This window comes from Phaseolus vulgaris, chromosome 1 (assembly GCF_051622355.1).
Source record: "Phaseolus vulgaris cultivar YP4 chromosome 1, ASM5162235v1, whole genome shotgun sequence".
In the NCBI taxonomy this organism is placed as follows: Eukaryota; Viridiplantae; Streptophyta; class Magnoliopsida; order Fabales; family Fabaceae; genus Phaseolus; species Phaseolus vulgaris.
This window is the reverse complement of record NC_143498.1, coordinates 13,636,836-13,656,371: the sequence shown is the minus strand read 5'-3', so window position 1 is coordinate 13,656,371 and position 19,536 is coordinate 13,636,836.

Genomic DNA, 19,536 nt, shown 5'->3' with positions numbered 1-19,536 from the left:
TTCAAGTCTTGGTAGGGTAGAAGTTCTACTCTATCCCTTATCTCAAGGGTGAGCCCACTTAGAAACTGATCCTGCCTGTTGACCAGAACGTTGGAACCTGCCTCGTCAAAGGATCGACTCGTGCACCGCTTCGAACCTCCGTCCTTCTTCGAGATCCACCTCAAGAACCTGCAAAAGAACAGAGCGGCACCGCTGCGGCCGATCGCACTCCAACGCCCAAGTCAGTGACCGAACCACCAAATACTAAGAGCAAGAACACTCAAGAAAACTCAAGGAACCGTGCAATGTTCTCTCTCACAGTAAGCTCTAGAATCCGCAAGCGTAAAGAGTATAATCTGAACGTGCATACCTCAGAAAGTTCGTTGAGAACTCTTATATACCTGGTCACTTTCTCTCTCCTGGCAGTTACAGACCTGGACACGTGGCTCACATCCAGTCGTACACGTGCCATCATCCAGTCGTACAGACCTTCAGTTACCGTTTGCGCTTCCCAAACCCATTTCGAAAAACCCTTAAACCCATTTTCACTCCACACTGTTCCATCACTTTTCTTCGTATTCACAAACGCTCTAACCTTCTTCTGCGAAAAAGCTCTCGACGTTCTTCAACTCTCTGAATCAGCAACATTCTTCATCGCCTTTCTGATCATAAAAAAGGTACTTCCTTTTCTTCTTCTGCTGGTTTTCCCTGCATTTTAACCGATTCGCATCATCCTGTAACTACCTGGTGCATACGTTGTGGGTTGCTTGTGCCATTTCTCCTTCTTCGTAACTTAGGGCTTCGTCAATCGTTGCAACGAACCTACGTTCGTTCGTTTTTCACCTTTCTTCCATGATCGAGTCAGCCTCTGTGACCCCTGATCATTTTTTCCTTTTCTTCTTCCTTTGCAGCTTCCATCATGACTCGCACCAAGATCACCCCGAATCATCCTCCTTCATTGCGAAACCCTTCTTCTCAAGCACTCAACCCACCGCGAGCACGCGGTGCTTCATCTTCCTAGGCTGAGAGGCCTGCACCTTCCTGCCCCAACCTGGCCCAGGCTACTCCGCCAGTCACCGGAGGAGCCTCCGTCTCCACACCAGACTTCAAAAAATTGTATCCCTGGGCCAACTCGACCCTGCTGAAGGAAACATCTTCTGTAAACACTGCGGGGGCAGTTTTGCGGTTGAAGAAGGGGGATGAACTTCATGAATCATTCCACAAGGAGCACGATGAGAAGATGACAGTGCTACCTTGCCCCCCCGATCTGCCCGTTTGTGTCGACGATAAGGCGAGCAATGACGGGCCCTTCTACTTCGTCTACACAACGCTATTCAAGAAGGTGAAACTAAAGTTTCCCTTTACACGTTTCGAGAGGGAGCTCCTCACCGAGCTCAACATTGCCGCCGCCCAGCTCCACCCCAACAGCTGGGCATTTGTGCGAGCATTCCAAGTGATGTGCGACCATCTGGGGTTGCCCGCATCCGTAGATGTGTTTTTGTTCCTCTTTGAAGCCAAGCACCCAGGAGACCGCCTGTGGGTTAGCTTAAATGGGATTGCTGGGAGGTCGATCTTCTCTATCTTCCAGCAATCCTATAAAGACTGGAAGGGAAAGTTCGTCCAAGTGCGCCCCAACGACAAGGACACTTCCCTACTCGACGGCTTCCCCTTGTACTGGGTGAACAAGGGGAGCAAAGAGTCCAAGAGCTGCTTCAGGAGACCCAGAAGTCCTGATAGCATGGGTGCACTGGACAGGGATCTCTGCTTCTTTTGGAAGAGTGTGGCGGATGCCAACATCACCTTTCTCACCACCACCCTGATCTGTTTCGAATTCTTCGAGGACTAACTCGAAATTCGAATAGGTTAGAACATTCAAGCTTCTTGTTTTAATACTTGCTTCTGTTAACTGTTTCTGGGCGTCTTGTGCGTGCGCAAGACTTTGGTTTTATTTTTCTGCACTATCTGTCTGCTTTGCTGTTGCATACTGCCTTATGCATTTATCTTCTTTCTGAACTAACCCATGCATTTTCGCTCTTATGCAGATAACATGTTGGGCCAGGGCAAGCTCGCTGAATTGAGGACGCTCACCCGACTCCATGGGTTGGCAACGGGCTCTCAAACAGTGCCAAATTCTGTGGTGGAGATCGCCGCCGCACAGGGCCGATCGCCACCTAAGGGCCCAGCTCCCTCCGACGTCCAACCCGCCGGCCAGCGTAAAAAACTCGTCCTCAAAAGGCCCAAGAGGAAAGCTCCCAGGTAGTCCACGAGGAGGAGGAAGAAGATGACGAGGTCACCGAAGATGGCCTCGTTACAAAGAGGAAGAGGGTGGCACCTTCTTCACCACCTGCCCCACCCCCTCTTCCAACCTCAACACCGCCATCCACGCCTACTCCACCTCCAACAATGCCATCTCCACCAGCTCCCGCTTCCCCAGTCCAAGCCATTCCATTGGCAACTGCACCACCCGCGGTTGAGGCCGCCGAAGACAATTTCTTAGAGGACCCCCCAAGCGCCTCCACGCCATATGTATCAGCTGGAGGGGGACCTCCTTCCAACGCCTCAACCGCAGATGTTGCTCCAATCGGGGATGAGGTTGCCCACACCTCTCCGATTCTGATCACCGAGTCCCCGACGTCGCCACCACGAGCAGAAGCGCCTACTGAAGAACCAACTAAAGAAGGTGGCGACGAAAACCAACAACAGGCCCACCCAGCGCCTCTCCAAGCTGCAAACCTCCCTCTTGAGGTCACGAGGATGTGGGAGCCTTTATCTGCTAAGCTGAAGACGATAGCAGAAGACATCCCCGCCATCATAACTAGAGCGGTGCAGAGCTCCACCAGGAAGCTCCAGGACGACCTCTTCAACCTTAAAACTGAGAACGGCACCATGAAGGTTGAGGTGGAGAAGTTGTCCTTCAATCTGATGCTCGCGGAGATTGAACACTCCCGAGTAGAAGATGCGATGAGCACCGAGCTCCGATTGACGCGCAAGGAGGCCACTAAACTCCGCCATAAGGTACAACAACTGGCTCAAGAAAAGATCGAACTAGAGAGCAAAATTGTGCCTTATCGCGTTAAGGTGGCTGACTTGGAAGCTTCGATAAAAACTGACGCCGCCAAGGTGAAAAAACTGGAGCAGAGGTCTGCTGATCGGGAGATCTTCCTGGGTAAGGTGGAGAAGGCAAGGGACGACGCCATTGCTGAGCTTGCCGAGGCCAACAAAGAGAAAGGGAAAATCACTGCTGAACTGGGCCAAGTGCAAGCGGAATCCAATAAGGTTGCTGAAGACCTTCTCCAAGCTCAAGAGATCAACGAAAAACTCAAGAAACAAATCGAAGAGCTAGAGCAGCAGAATAAGGGGCTGAAGGAGCAAACTGAAGGACTCCAAAAGCAGATTGAAGATCTTAACATGAGTTCTGCCCAAATTCTGGCTGCAGGATTCGCTGCTGCACGGGAACAGTTTGCATGCTTGTTCCCCGATCTGGATCTCAGCATGGTGTCTTTGAACAACGAGGTGGTGGATGGGAAGGTGGTTCCCATTGAAGACTGATCAATTTCCCCTCATCCATCACCTTTATGCTTTTTCTTTGTGCAATTGTTGATCCTGCCTGTTGACCGGAGCGCTGGAGAATGCCTCGTCAAGGATCGACGTGCGCGCCGCTTATCACTTCCGTTCCTCCTCTGGATCTATCTCGAGAACCTGCAAAGAAACGACACGGCGCCGCTGCGGCCGATCGCACTCCGACGCTCAAGTCAGTGACGGTATCACCAAATACTAAGAACTGGAACCGTGCAAATCTCTCTCACAAACAACTCTGTCACTCGCAAGCGTAAAGTGTATGAACTGAACGCGCGTACCTTAGAAAATTTGTTAGGAACTCTTATATACCTGGTGGTTTTCTCTCTCCTGGCAGTTACAGGCTTGGACACGTGGCCTGCATCCAACCGTACACGTGCCATCATCTGGAGGCTCACTGACTTGGCGCTGCTTCTACTCTCATTTTGGCTAAGTTACCTATGCATGGTACTGCCCAGTGCATAGCTAACTCAGGAGTGCGATCTCTACTGAAACTGGCGAGGTAGGGCCTTCATACACCTTCCCTGTGGTCTCGCCGGCCGCCTTCATAATCTGCTTCTCCTTTAACTTCGGCGATGTGCTTGTTCTGGCGATCTCCGACTGTCTGGTCGCCTGAGTCCGCATCTGGCGACTTCATCCCCAAACTGGCGATCGCCTATTCTGGTACGCTGGAGACCGGAACACGCCAACTTAACTATCGGCGACTACACGTGCCTCCCGACTTCCTTCCCAACTGTCAACCTGGCGCCTATACTGTAGCAGGATGCCACGTCATCACACCCGACCACCAGGGCGGTACAATTGTAATAACCTTCATATTTTTCTATACATGTGCTTTGAACTGTCATTTACTTTAATGAAATTGCCTTTGTATTTCTTTCTGCAATTTCTTTGCCTGCTTCAACTTTCCTTGCGCAATTTTACTTCAGCAAAAATAACTTAGTAATTCTGTAGGCCCGATCTAGCACTTAACTGTTTCGAACCGTTTCAACTTCAAGCAATAATCACTTTCACAGCTCGTAATCTTAAGGCAATTAACCTTAACGTAAAATCACTCTTCAAGCAACGAACTTCAACTCAACCACTGGCTTAAAACATTTCTTCACCCGATCTGCTCCATCAGCATGGGTTTTTAACTTTCTCGCCGCTGCTTGAACTTTTCCTGGTCGCCAAAGACTCTTGGCGATATCAGCTTCTTTCTGGCTTCATGCCTTGGCCATTGTTCTTTTATCTGGGGGTAGAGGCGCCTTTCGGATCCTTCTCTACCCTCCTGAACTTCAGAATAAAAGACCGGGTGGCTAGGCGTTCTCTTCGAACCTACCTTAGCCACCTTCCAAACTTCGTCCACCCTTAACACCGTACCTGAACTCGTTCGAGACGAGAAGGATTTTATCCTGCTTGAACTCGCTCATAGGCGAGAAGGTCTTTTACTTGCCTGAACTCGCTCATAGGCGAGAAGGTCTTTTACTTGCCTCTACATTGCCCCGGGGGTTACATCTTCTCGCCCCCAGAAACACTGAGGACTTTTCACTGGTGCCTCTACATTGCCCCAGGGGTTACATCTCCTCGCCCCCAGAAACACTGAGGACTTTTCGCTCTTCCTCGCCTGCACTCGCTCGACGGCGAGGAGGTCTTTAACTCGCCTCAGGACGCGCGAGGGCGTTGAGGTCTTTTAGCTGGTGCCTCCGATCGCCGAAAGACGATGAGGACTTTAACTTTAACTTGTGCCTCCAATCGCCGAAAGACGATGAGGACTTAAAACTTTCAACTGGTGCCTCCGATCGCCGAAAGACGATGAGGACTTAAAACTTTTAACTGGTGCCTCCGATCGCCGAAAGACGATGAGGGCTTAAAACTTTTAACTGGTGCCTCCGATCGCCGAAAGACGATGAGGGCTTAAAACTTTTTAGAAAGCATGGAACATATCTTTAACTTGCCTTAAGCCACATACAAGTGACAAGGTCTTTCTTCAAAACTTTCTAAAAACAACAGGCACGCAATCTAAAACAACTTGTACTTCGAAAACTTCTCTTTATTGGGTGGCCTCATTAAAAACCCTCCTTAGGGAAAAAAGAGTGCCCCCTTCAAACTGTTTCAACAGAGACATTGTAATATAACTTCGCGTTTGTCTTTACTCACAAGGCTTCTTAACTGTAATACAACTTTAGTTGCGTGGCGTTCCAAGTGCGAGGAATCGCCCCTCCTTCCAATGTCTCTAAGCGGTAGGCGCCGTTCCCGAGCGCCTCGGTTATTCTGAACGGCCCTGTCCACTTGGGCGACAGTTTATTCTCCATCTCGTACTTGTGGGCTTTCCTCATCACCAGGTCACCTTCTCTAAACTGTCTTGGCATCACCTTCGAGTTGTATCTTCGTTCAACCCTTCTCTTCACTGCTTCAGCCTTCAATCTCGCCTCTTCCCTGACTTCATCTAGTAGATCCAGGTTCAGCCTTCTCTCTTCATTTAAGTCTTCCTCTACAATGTTCTGGAATCTCGGCGAGCTCTCCTGGATCTCTACTGGAATCATTGCATCACACCCATAGACCAAGCTGAACGGGGTCTCATGGGTTCCTGACTGCTCCGTGGTGTGGTACGCCCAGACTATACGGGGTACCTCCTCAGCCCAGCTTCCTTTGGCTTTCTCTAGTCTTCTCTTCAAACCTCTCAGCAACACCCGATTAGCTGACTCCACTTGGCCATTCGTCTGAGGGTGCTCGACGGATGCAAACACTTGTTGAATTCCCACCCCTTCGCACAACTTCTTCAACAAGTGGCTTGCAAACTGAGTCCCATTGTCTGACACCAGGCGCTTGGGCACTCCAAACCGGCACACAATATTCTTCCACACGAAACCTTCGATCTTGTGTGCGGTGATCTGGGCCATTGGCTCTGCTTCGATCCACTTGGTGAAATACTCAATCGCCACCACCAAGTACTTCATCTGCCTGATCGCCAGCGGGAAAGGTTCCAGGATGTCGATTCCCCACGTATGAAACGGCCAAGGGCTGTAGATCAACTTCAACTCTTCGGGAGGCGCCTTGTGCCAATCGGCGTGCTGTTGGCATTGTTTGCAACATTGGGCATACTTCTTGCAGTCTTCTCTCATCGATGGCCAGTAATACCCTGCACGGAGAGTTCTTGCGGCCAGAGCTCGACCCCCGACGTGGCTTCCGCATATACCTTCGTGGAGCTCTGCCATGATTCTCGTGCACTTCTCGCCATGTACACATTCCAGGAGTGGGTGAGTGAACCCAAACCTGTACAGATCGCCATCAATCAATGTGTACTTGCTAGAATTTTTCTTTACCTTCCTAGCCTCTGTCGGATCCAGTGGGAGAAGGCCATCTGCCAGGCATCGCTTGTACTGTGTTATCCAGGTGTCTGGCTCATGGATCGCGCAGACCTGCGTCATGTTCACCTTCTCTCCTCGACATGCTCTAATTCTCGGCGATCTCAAAGTCTCTTGCGTCAGGGACTTATGACTTCTCGTTGCTTTCTCCGTCGACTTCCTTATCTGAAGAACCAGGTGATCTGCCACAAATGCTCTCGGCGTCTTCAGAGTTTCTTGAATCACCGTCCTCTGCCTACCCCCCTTGCCTGAGCTGGCGAGCTTAGCTAGCAAGTCAGCTCGGGCATTCTGCTCCCTGGGCACATGTACTACTTCAAAGGAGGCAAAGGAACTCTTTAATTCCTGCACATACTCCAAATAGGCCGCCATTTGTGGATCTTTAGCCTGGAACTCGCCTGTTACTTGCCCTGTGACTAGCAGCGAGTCGCTCTTGGCCATTAACACCCTGGCTCCCATCTCCTTGGCCAGCAAAATCCCGGCGATCAGCGCCTCATATTCTGCTTGATTGTTACTGGCTTTGAAGGCAAATCTCAAAGATTGTTCGATCAGCACGCCGTTGGGTCCTTCCAAAATGACTCCAGCACCGCTGCCCTACTGGTTCTACTATCCATCCACCGAGAGTACCCAACGGAAGTCGTCCCCTTCAACTCGCGTCGCCTCAGATGAGAGCTCAACGACGAAATCTGCAAAGATTTGCCCCTTGATCGGGCCTCGAGGCTCATATTTAATATCAAACTCTGACAATTCTACTGCCCATTTCACCATCCTTCCTGCAACGTCAGGCTTCTTCAAGACCTTCTGGATGGGCAGGTCAGTCATCACCAGAATGGTGAAGCTATGGAAATAGTGGCGCAACCTCCTCGCCGAAAATACCACAGCCAGCGCAGCCTTTTCCAAGGCCTGCTATCTCGTTTCGGGGCCCTGCAACACCTTACTCACAAAATAAATAGGCTTTTGAGCCTGATCTTGATGCTGGGCGAGCACCGCACTCACCGCCCTCTCAGTTACAGCAAAATACAACCTGAGAGGGGTTCCCACCAGCGGTTTGCATAAGACCGGCGGGCTCGCCAGATATTCCTTCAGCTTGACGAAGGCTTCCTCGCACTCCTTCGTCCACGCAAACTTGTTATTGCGCCTCAAGCACTGAAAATAGGGATGGCCCTTTTCTCCGCTAGCTGACACAAAGCGAGACAGGGCTGCCATCCGACCTGTTAGCTGTTGAACCTCCTTCACCGTAGCTGGGCTCCTCATCGCCAGGATGGCGGCACACTTATCAGGGTTGGCCTCTATGCCTCTTTCAGTTAAGAGGAAACCCAAAAACTTTCCAGCCTCCACGCCGAAAATGCATTTCTCTGGATTAAGCTTTAATCTGAACTTGGCGATCGTCGTGAACAATTCTTCCAAGTCTGCAACGTGCTTGTTTTTTCCGGCGAGGTCACGACCATGTCATCGACGTACGCTTGCACGTTCCTTCCCAGCATCGGTGCAAGTACTCGATCCATCAGCCTCTGGTACGTGGCCCCCGCGTTCTTCAGCCCAAACGGCATCACCTTGTAGCAGTAGCACGATCTCTCCGTCATGAAGGCTGTCTTCTCTTCATCCATGGGATGCATCTTAATCTGATTATACCCCGATAAGGCATCTAGGAAGCTCAACAGCTTACACCCTGCAGCACTATCCACCAGGGCGTCTATGCTTGGTAAAGGATACGAATCCTTTGGGCAAGCCTTGTTCAGGTCAGTGAAATCGATGCACATGCGCCATTTCCCGTTACTCTTCTTCACCAGCACGACATTTGCCAACCATTCAGGGTACTGAACTTCCCTGATGTGGCCTGCAGCGAGGAGTTTCTGTGTTTCGTCCCTGATCGCTTGCCTCCTCTCTTCGTTGAACTTTCTTCTTCTTTGTCGCACTGGTCTTACCAAGTTGTCCATCGCCAGATGATGGCACAGAAAGTCGGGATCGATCCCGGGCATGTCCGAAGCGGACCATGCAAACGCGTCCAGATGCCGCTCAATCACCTTGGCGATCTGGTCCTAGAGCTCAACCTCCAGGGATCTTCCCAGCTTGAAGATCTTTCCCCCGATTTCTCTCTCGAGCCACTACTCGACGGGTTTTGGTCTGGTTTCTCTGGCGATCACCGCCCTGGCGATTCCCAGTTCTCTCGCTTCCTCAGGGCGATTCCTTGCCTCTTCCTCCTCCAGACCAGCATTCCCCTCCCCCAGCTCTGCGTCCACCATCTCCACATCCCTTCCGGCGATCTCTCCTGTTACCATCAATCTGGGCTTCACACCAGGAGGCGGGGTGGTTGTTACGTGATGTGATTCCAATAGCCACATAGAACAAGATTCTTGACACTTTGAGGAATCACCTTGAGCTGGAAAATATAGAGGCACTTTCTTAGAAGTTGGATCATGGTTCTAAAATCAAGAACTCACCAATAACAAGTACCAAATCCCAAACTCATTTGGATGAACCAAATATTGTCAAATTGAATCAACAAAGGAGAAGGAAAAGAAGAAACCGAACAGAAATGAACTTAAAACAAAAGAACCGAACAGAATTTAAAAACAAAACAAAATATAAGGTGCTGAAAATAGAAAAACCGAAAGCTAGACAACTCAAAACACAAGATAACATGAACAAATTGAAGAAGAAGAAAGGAAGGAGAAGAGAATGCTCATGAAGATGGAGGAAAGGTTGGATGATCACGCCACTAGAAGAATGGATGCTCCTAGATGAGTGTGGAAGCCGCCACTTGAGGAAACCATGGTCCTTCAAGATAAGACTAGAGAAGAAGCTCAAAGCTCTCCAAATGCTCACTCCAATTTTGAGTATAGTTTCTTTAGATAAAATTCAAATCTGAAATTTACAAGGAAGGCACCTCTATTTATAGCCTAAGGTGCTGAAAATTGAAAGCTAAACAATTCAAAATTCCCTCCAAAAGCTATCTAGAACCGGCGCTAATTGCCAAGCAAGGAAGGTGTGATCCCTTCCTTCACTTTGGCACCCCCTATTCTACTCCTACACCTATCTACTAATACACCCCCCTAAAGCTCCTAACTAAAACCTAAAAAGATGTTATAACAAAAGAGGTTTCTAAGGTTTCCCTCTAAGCACCTTCAACTAAAGACACTATAAAAAGAGAAAATAAATGTCCTCTAGCTCCCAAGGCTTTGAACATGCTTCTTGTAATCCTTTGAGGTGGACTTTGACCTCCATGGGCGTCCTCTATTTGTGTCTCTACCTCTTCTTGAGCTTGGTGAGTGGTCTCCATGTTCTCTTGGGCTTGATCTCCATCATACTCCCCGAGTTGGAGAGAATTCGACCACGAATTCTGGAGACCAACAGAAAAAGGAGTTAGATCGCTGACATTAAAAGTATGACTACCTAAGAAAGTATCAGGCATATCTAACTCATAAGCATTGTCATTAATCCTCTTGAGGACTTGGAAAGGTCCATCCCCTCGAGGCATTAGTTTGGACTTCCTTTGAGTAGGAAAACGATCCTTCCTCAAGTGAAGCCAAACCCAATCGCCCTCATCAAACAACAATGCTTTTCTCCTTTTATTGGCAAGTTCAGCATACTTGCCAACCTTCTTCTCAATTCTCTTCTTGATGTCTTGATGCAAAGTTTTCACAAAAGAAGCCTTTTCATCCCCATCTTTGCATAAGACATCGTCAAGAAGGGGAATAGGAAGAAGATCAAGAGGTGTTAGGGGATTAAACCCATAGACCACCTCAAAAGGAGAATGGGAGGTGGTAGAATTTACTACTCGGTTATATGCAAACTCAACATGGGGTAGTAAATTCTCCCACACTCTAGGATTCCCCGAAATAAAGCATCTCAATAGTTGTCCTAAAGTTCTATTCACCACCTCGGTTTGACCATCAGTTTGTGGGTGGCAAGTGGTAGAAAATAAAAGCTTAGTTCCAAGCTTGCCCCACAAGGTCTTCCAAAAGTGACTCAAGAACTTAGGATCTCTATCGGACACTATAGACCTAGGAATCCCATGCAAGCGAACCACTTCTTGGAAGAAGAGGTTTGCAATGTGGCATGCATCATCCACTTTGTGGCAAGGAATAAAATGAGCCATCTTTGAAAAACGATCCACTACCACAAAAATGGAGTCCTTTCCCTTTGATGTCTTGGGTAAGCCTAATATGAAATCCATAGATATATCTACCCAAGGCATTGAAGGGATAGGAAGAGGAGTATAAAGACCATGGGGATGCATTTTAGATTTAGCTTTGCGGCAAGCTATGCATTTATCACACAAACTTTGAACATGTTTATGCATATGAGGCCAAAAGAAATGTTCATGCAACACATCCAAAGTTTTAGCAACCCCAAAATGTCCCATTAAACCCCCCTCATGAGCTTCTCTAACAAGAGATAATCTAATAGAGCATTGGGGAACACAAAGACGTTTTCCTTTAAAAAGAAAGCCATCTTGAATAAAAAAATCTTTGTGTCCTCCCTTAAGACACTCTTGATAGAGGAGAGAAAAATCAAGGTCATCATGATAAAGTTCCTTAATGTGATCAAAACCAAGATATTGAGATGTTAAAAGATTTAGCAAGGTGTATCTTCTAGAAAGAGCATCCGCCACAATATTTATTTTACCTTGCTTGTGTTTGATCACATAAGGAAATTGCTCAATGAATTCCACCCACTTGGCATGCCTCTTGTTAAGTTTGTTTTGGCTTTTCAAATATTTAAGAGATTCATGATCACTATGTATCACAAACTCTTTGGGAAAAAGATAGTGTTGCCAAGTAAACAAAGCCCTAACAAGTGCATATAATTCTTTATCATAGGTGGAATAGTTGAGATGACTTCCCTTCAATTTCTCACTAAAATAGGCTATGGGGTGGCCCTCTTGGAGGAGAACAGCCCCAATACCTATGCTTGAAGCATCACACTCAATCTCAAATGTCTTAGTGAAATTAGGAAGGGCCAAGATGGGAGCATTAGTCAATTTTTCTTTCAAAGTATCAAAAGCTTTTTGTTGTGCTTCTCCCCAATGAAAGACCACATCCTTTTTCACTATGTCATTGAGTGGTGCGGCAATGGTACCAAAGTTTGGGACAAATCTTCTATAGAAAGAAGCAAGCCCATGAAAACTTCGGACCTCATTCAAAGATTTCGGTGTAGGCCAATTTTGAATGGCCACCACCTTTATTTTGTCCACATGGACCCCTTTACAACTCACAACAAACCCTAGGAATTCTATATGATCAAGAGCAAACATACATTTAGCAAGGTTAGCATACAAATGTTCCTTCCTAAGGGTTTCCAAAACTTGCCTAACATGCAACCTATGGTCATTCAAAGATAAGCTATAAATGAGAATGTCATCAAAGTAAACCACAACAAACTTACCAATGAAAGGTCTAAGAACATGATGCATGAGGCGCATGAAGGTACTTGGTGCATTAGTTAAACCAAAAGGCATAACTAACCACTCATATAAACCAAAGTTGGTCTTAAAAGCCGTCTTCCATTCATCACCCGGTTTGATACGGATTTGATTGTAGCCGCTTTTAAGATCAATCTTTGAAAAGATTTTTGAACCATGTAATTCATCCAACAAATCATCTAGTCTAGGTATGGGATGCCTATACTTAATGGTTATGTTATTGATGGCCCTACAATCCGAACACATTCGCCATGTGCCATCCTTTTTTGGCACTAAGATGATAGGCATAGCACAAGGACTCATGCTATCTTGCACCCACCCTTTTTCAATCAAAGCTTCAACTTGTTGGCGAATTTCCTTGGTTTCACTTGGATTGGTCCTATATGCGGGACGATTTGGTAAAGAAGAGCCCGGTATCAAATCAATTTGGTGCTCAATCCCTCTCAAAGGTGGAAGTCCATTTGGAGGATCTTGAAACACATCTTTGAACTCTTCTACCAAATTTTCCAAGCAATGAGGACTATCAACAAGTGTTTCTATGCTAAGAGTTCTAGGGATGGCTAAAAAAAGAGGATGATGAGCCACTATTTCCCTTTCAATGTCACGCCTAGACACAAGGAGTGTAGGCTTAGAACTCTTATCTTTTTTATCTTTTTTATCTTTTTCACTCTCCCTCTTTTTCTTCATGATAACTTGGTCCTCATGGACTTCTCTTGGAGAGAGAGATTTTAAAGTAACCTTGTGACCATGGAATTCAAAAGATAATTTGTTGGTAAAGCCATCATGTAAAACTTTTCTATCAAATTGCCAAGGCCTTCCCAAAAGAACATGAGTGGCTTCCATGGGCACAACATCACATAATACCTCATCTTTGTATTTTCCAATGGAGAAATGGATGAGGACTTGTTTATTAACAATTATTTCTCCTACTTCACTAAGCCATTGTAACTTATAGGGCTTTGTATGAGAGATAGTAGGCAATCCAAGCTTATCTACTACTCTTGTACTAGCCACATTTGCACAACTACCCCCATCCACTATCAAGGAACAAATGTTGTTTTGAATAAGACATCTTGTATGGAAAATATTTTCCCTTTGACTTTCATCAAAAGGTTGTGAAACTTGTCCAAGAAGTCTTCTCACAACTAACAAGTCCCCTTCAAGTGGACATTCACTCTCTTCCTCACTAGATGCATGAGAATGCAATGAATGCTTTGAAGAATCCGAATCATGCTCACTAACTACAATGCCCTCATGCATGTACATACTTCGTTTTGAAGGACAATTTGCAGCAATATGACCATAACCCATACATTTAAAGCATTTAGTGTTAGATGTTCTAGTGGGAGACTTAGGTCTAGATGTTGATGGCTTAGATTCCTTAGGTTTGAAAGAAGAATCTTTGGAATGATGTTTTGAAAAAGAAGTTTTGTTTCTCCAAGACTTGGAGTAGTATCCATTATTGGAAGCATTTTTAAAAGAGTTTTTCTTAGCAAGTTGGGCTTCCACCTTCATTGCAAGATGAACTAAAGAGCCCAATGATGAATACTCTTGTAACTCAACAATGTCTTGGATATCCTTCCTAAGACCACTCACAAACCTAGCAACCATGGCTTCTTCACTTTCTTCTAATTCAATTTTAAGCACAAGCGTCTCAAGCTCCTTATAATATTCATCCACATTTAGCGTGCCTTGTTGAAACCGTTGGAGTCTCAACATGAGGTCTTTCCTAAAATGTGGGGGCACAAACCTAGCGCGCATATGATCCTTTAAAGAGTTCCAAGAGTCCACGGGAGGACCCTTGTGATAGATAATGTCCTTTACAATCCCATGCCACCATTTCATGGCATAATCACTAAACTCTAGGGTGGCTAGCTTGAGCTTATGCTCATCTTGGATCTCATGGATCTCAAAAATTTGTTCACACTTAGCCTCCCAATCTAAATACACATTTGGATCACTAGAACCATTAAAACAAGGTAGTTTGACCGAAGGAAGCTTGGACTTTGCATCATGGTAGAAGCCATTGCCGCAGTGAATTCTTTCCCCTTGGTGATGATGTCTTTGTCCATGGACTTGGGGTGGAGGTCTCCTTCTCCTATGCTCATCTTCACGGCCAACATCATTTGAAGAAGCTCTTGACGATGGTCTATGAGAATGATGTCCATCATGGATAGAAGGAGATGGTCTAGTTTGTTGGACCTCCATCTTTTGCAATTTCTCCTCCAACCTTCTAATTGTTCTTTGAGCTTCATGTAATTCACCAAGAATTGAAGCTTTGGAAGGAGAATTCTGCTTGTAGGATGCATCACTTGAAGATCCAGCCATTTGTAATTAAAAAAAAAAACAGCAAACACACAAAACAGCAAACAAGTTAAAAATTAGCAAAAACAGTGAGCTTTGCAATTGAAACTGCCGAAGTGAATTTAAGGCTGAAAAAGATATCACTCTCAAAGAAATAATGTTCTTGCACCAATCTGATCTTGAGGCCTTGGAATCCTCAAATGAAATATGTCAAAGCAAGCACACCAATCTTAAGAGCAAACCACCACAAAACCCAAGAAACAATAAAGACAAACAAGAAAAGGTATAAGCAAGGAAAGGTAATTGCAAAAGGAATACTATATGTAAGACAAACTCAAAGAGTAAGAATGAAAGACAATCAAGAAAATAAAGAACTCAATGAGAAAAGTAGGCACACAAAAGAATACCTAAGGAAAAGCACTAGAGTAGATGAAGAAAACAAAAAATTTAGCTACTGGAAATTTTTTTTTTTTTTTTTATGCAAACTGTTTTTGATATTCACTGATTTAACTGGAACGTTGTAGAACGAACTGGATTATGAAATTTATACCACAGAAACTTCAAAAAGTGAACTCAATAATGGCACTGGAATCAATTAAAAACAGTAAGCCAATTGAGAGAAATAAATTTTTTAAACTCACTGCCAGATCACCGTATTTTTTTCGGCAGGAATGTACACTTTTTTTATTTTATTTATCATTTTTTGTGTACTTCATATTTTTGAATGATTCTTTTTTCTATTCTTTTCTAACACTTTGAATATCTCAAATCCAGAATTTCAGAATTTTACAGTACGTAAATCAGTTGCAATAAGGAAAAACAGTAAGCACTCTTTTCAGAAACAGAGGAATCCTAATAGGAATAAAAAACAGAATGATGAACTAGCAAAGACATAATAGAAAATGATGTAGTGGAACTTGTATAGGTCTAGAATACAAGTATGAACTCAATTCTAAAAAGAAAATGCACAAAGGATCAACATCAATTCAGAAAATTATATGACACCAAAGCAAGAAACAATCAAAACAATAAAAGTACTACTAGAAGTAATGACATATATGGAATAACATGACTAAGACAAAACTTGACATGATTCAAAAATTAAAAGACACATCACAAATTGTAACAAGTGAAAGGAAGCTTAAGGTAAACTCTAGGAAGGATAATGCCATTCCAAAAGAGCAACCATACTCATAAGAATTATGAGTGCCATAAACCTTTCCACAAACACTTGGAGCAAAAGAAAAACAGCAAGAATACTCAATTAAAATTCTAAAACAGAAACTTAAATTGCAAGAAATTAAAAAGAGCTCTTGAAATAAAGTGCACACAACTCAACAATTAAACAAGAATGAACCTAAGACTCATGATACCACATGATGTGATTCCAATAGCCACATAGAACAAGATTCTTGACACTTTGAGGAATCACCTTGAGCTGGAAAATATAGAGGCACTTTCTTAGAAGTTGGATCATGGTAGTCCCGGCACTTTCGCATGGAAAATATAGAGGCACTTTCGCAGAACGGTCCCGGCAACACGCCCTTCTTGAATGCATAGACCAGCATTTCTTCATCTTTGGCCGGCGATCTGACCATCTGCGCCCCAAAGCGATTCAGGTAGTCTCTGAGGGACTCTCCCTGATATTGCCTTATATCAAACAAATCATAAGACACCCTGGGCGGCGCCTTATTCACAGTATACTGCTCGACGAAAATCTTCGAGAACTGTTGAAAACTGGTTATGTGATCGTTAGGCAGGCTCACAAACCATTCCAGCGCCGTTCCCTGGAGCGTGTTCACGAACATCTTGCAATACACGACGTCTGATCCCCCTGACAGCATCATCTGCGTGTGGAACGTGGTGAGATGAGCCTCAGGATCCTCCACGCCGGTGAAAACAGCCTTAACAGGAACCACACTTAGGGACAAACCTTCTATAGAAGCTAGCTAACCCATGAAAACTTCTTACGTCACTTACATTTTGTGGAGTTGGCCACTCGCGGATGGCTTTGATTTTCTCGGGATCTACATGCACCCCCTTTTTGTTTACTATAAAGCCTAAGAAGACTACACTATCTACACAAAAGGTACACTTATCCCTATTGGCAAAAAGACTATTTTTCCTAAGGACTAGAAGAACTTCCCTAAGGTGGCTTAGATGGTCTTCTAGGGTTTTACTATATACTAAGATATCATCAAAGTAAACTACTACATATTTACCTATACAATCCCTCAAGGTGTGATTCATAAGCCTCATGAATGTGCTTGGAGCGTTAGTAAGCCCAAAGAGCATCACCAACCACTCATATAATCCAAATTTGGTCTTAAAAGCGGTTTTCCACTCATCACCCTCCTTGATTCGAATTTGGTGATATCCACTTTTAAGGTCAATCTTGGAGAATAGAGTTGACCCATGCAATTCATCAAGCCTCGGGATTGGATGCCTATACTTGATGGTGATGTTGTTGATTGCTCTACAATCACAACACATACGCCATTTTCCATCTTTTTTTGGCACCAACAAGACAGGTACAGCACAAGGGCTTAGGCTCTTTTGAACCCAACCCTTCTCCAACAAGTCTTGAACTTGTGATTCTATCTCCTTTGTTTCCTCGGGGTTGGTTCTATAAGCAGGCCTATTTGGTAGGCTTGCCCCCGGTATAAAGTCAATTTGGTGTTCTATCCCCCTAAGAGGAGGAAGCCCAATGGGTCCTTCTTGGGAGAATAGATCTTCAAATTCACTCAAAAGGTTTTCTACTTGAGGAGGTAAAACCATGAGTTCACTACTTGTGGCAGTGCATGTAAGTGCTCCTTTACAAAAGATAAGGCTTGGTTGTTCAACAAGAAGCAAGTTTTCAAAAACATTTTCAAGAGGTTTTTCTTGTTGACCAACCTTGTGGGAAGGAACACTCTTCTCCCACGCCTTCCTATCCCTAAGGATTTTCTCTTTTTCTAGCTCTTTTTTTTTTTTTGTTTTCCTCATCCCTCTTTTGTTTCATTTGTATTTGGTCTTTCACCACTTGAGAATGTGGTAAAGGACTAAGTACAAACTTTTTATACTTATGGGTGAAGGAAATCTCGTTAGTGAGACCATCATGCAAGGTTTTCTTATCAAATTGCCATGGTCTCCCTAATAAGATATGGCAAGCTTCCATAGGCACTACATCACATAAAACTTTGTCTTTGTAGTTCCCTATGGAAAACTTGATTTCCACTTGCTTGTCTACATGTAGTTCCCCATTTTCATTAAGCCATTGAAGTTTGTAAGGTTTTGGGTGAGGAACTACTTGTAGCTTAAGCTTTTCAACCATCCTAGCACTACAACAATTACAACTAGATCCACTATCCACAATGAGGGAACATATATTTTCTAAAACATTGCATCTTGTATGAAATATGTTCTCCCTTTGTGTTTCAATGGATGTGCTAGGGTGATTGTTGAGGGTTCTCCTAATCATAAGCAATTCTCCCTCTAGTGGAGCTACCCTCTCATCCTCTCCCCCTTCCTCTCTCTCACTAGGCTCATCCTCGGCACTAGTGTACTCATCTACACCTTTAAGAAACAAAGTCCTTTGGTTTGGACATTGTGCTTGCACATTCCCCCTACCATAGCACTTAAAACATTTAACATCTCTAGCTCGGATGGGTGGGGTTGAGGTTTCTTTGGTGAAGGGCTTGGTAGGCTCTTTTGGTTTTTCCTTGGATGTACTACCCTCCCTTCTAAACTCTTTCTTAGGATAAAAGCTAGAATAGGGGCTCACCTTTTGACTTGAGGTTTTGCGCAAGTTTTGTTGCTCAACTTTAATGCAAAGTTGAACCAAATCATTCAAGTCTTGATAAGGTAAGAGCTCTACTCTATCTCTTATCTCAAGTGATAGGCCACTAAGGAACCTAGCTATGGTGGTTTCCTCCTCTTCTCTAATGGATGCTCTCATCATGTAGAGCTCCATTTTTTGCCTATACTCTTCCACACTCATGTTCTTTTGTTGGAGTCTTTGGAGCTTGTCCATCAACTCCCTATGGTAGTAGGAAGGTATATGTCGACGTCTTAGGGCTCCCCTAAGGTCATTCCAATATGTAATAGAAGGTTCCCTATGAAGACGTCTATCTCTTTCGAGAGAGGTCCACCAATACATGGCATTCCCTTGGAAACTAAGGGTGGCTAAGGGTACTTTTCGTTCCTCACTTACCCTATGGCAAGCAAAGAGTTGCTCTACCTTCATCTCCCAATCTAGATATACTTCTACATTTTCCTTTCCATGAAAATGAGGTAGGTCTACTCTTGTTTCCCTTGGCACCTCTTGTTCCCTTTGCCTAGTTCTTCTAGGGGGTGGTTGGTAATAATCATTGATTCTACGGCTTCCCTCCCCTAGAGACTCAATACTTTGAGAATGGGATGCATGAGTTTTTTTTGATTTTTGTGATTTCTCTTCTTGAGCTTTAGCCAACTCATTGATTTTGTTCTCATTCTCCAATTGTCTAAAAGATATCAATTGTACCGCTTGGGATACTTCTTTTAAAAGAGTTTTCAAAGATTTTACTTCACTTTCTATAGACTTTGGAGAGTGAGAAGAAGAAGACATGGCTAAAACTTTGTGTATATAGGTGTTTTACTTTGAGAAAGTTTAGGAAAGTTAGAGAAGGTAGTTTTCCAGGTAAGGGAGGTGAGTCACAAAGGACTATTTAAGTACCAAGCCTTTTCCTTGCCAAAAACTATCCCCCAATATCTTCACACAAGACTTTCTCTGAGTGAAACACTTAGAACACAAATAAGTTGAGAAATAAAAGCAAGAAAACAATGCAAGCTAACTATGCAACAAAGCTAGTCGGTCAAGCACAAAATTTAAACAAAATTAAACATGCAAAGCGTAGCTATGAAAGCAAGAAAAGCAATTAAAAACAAGTA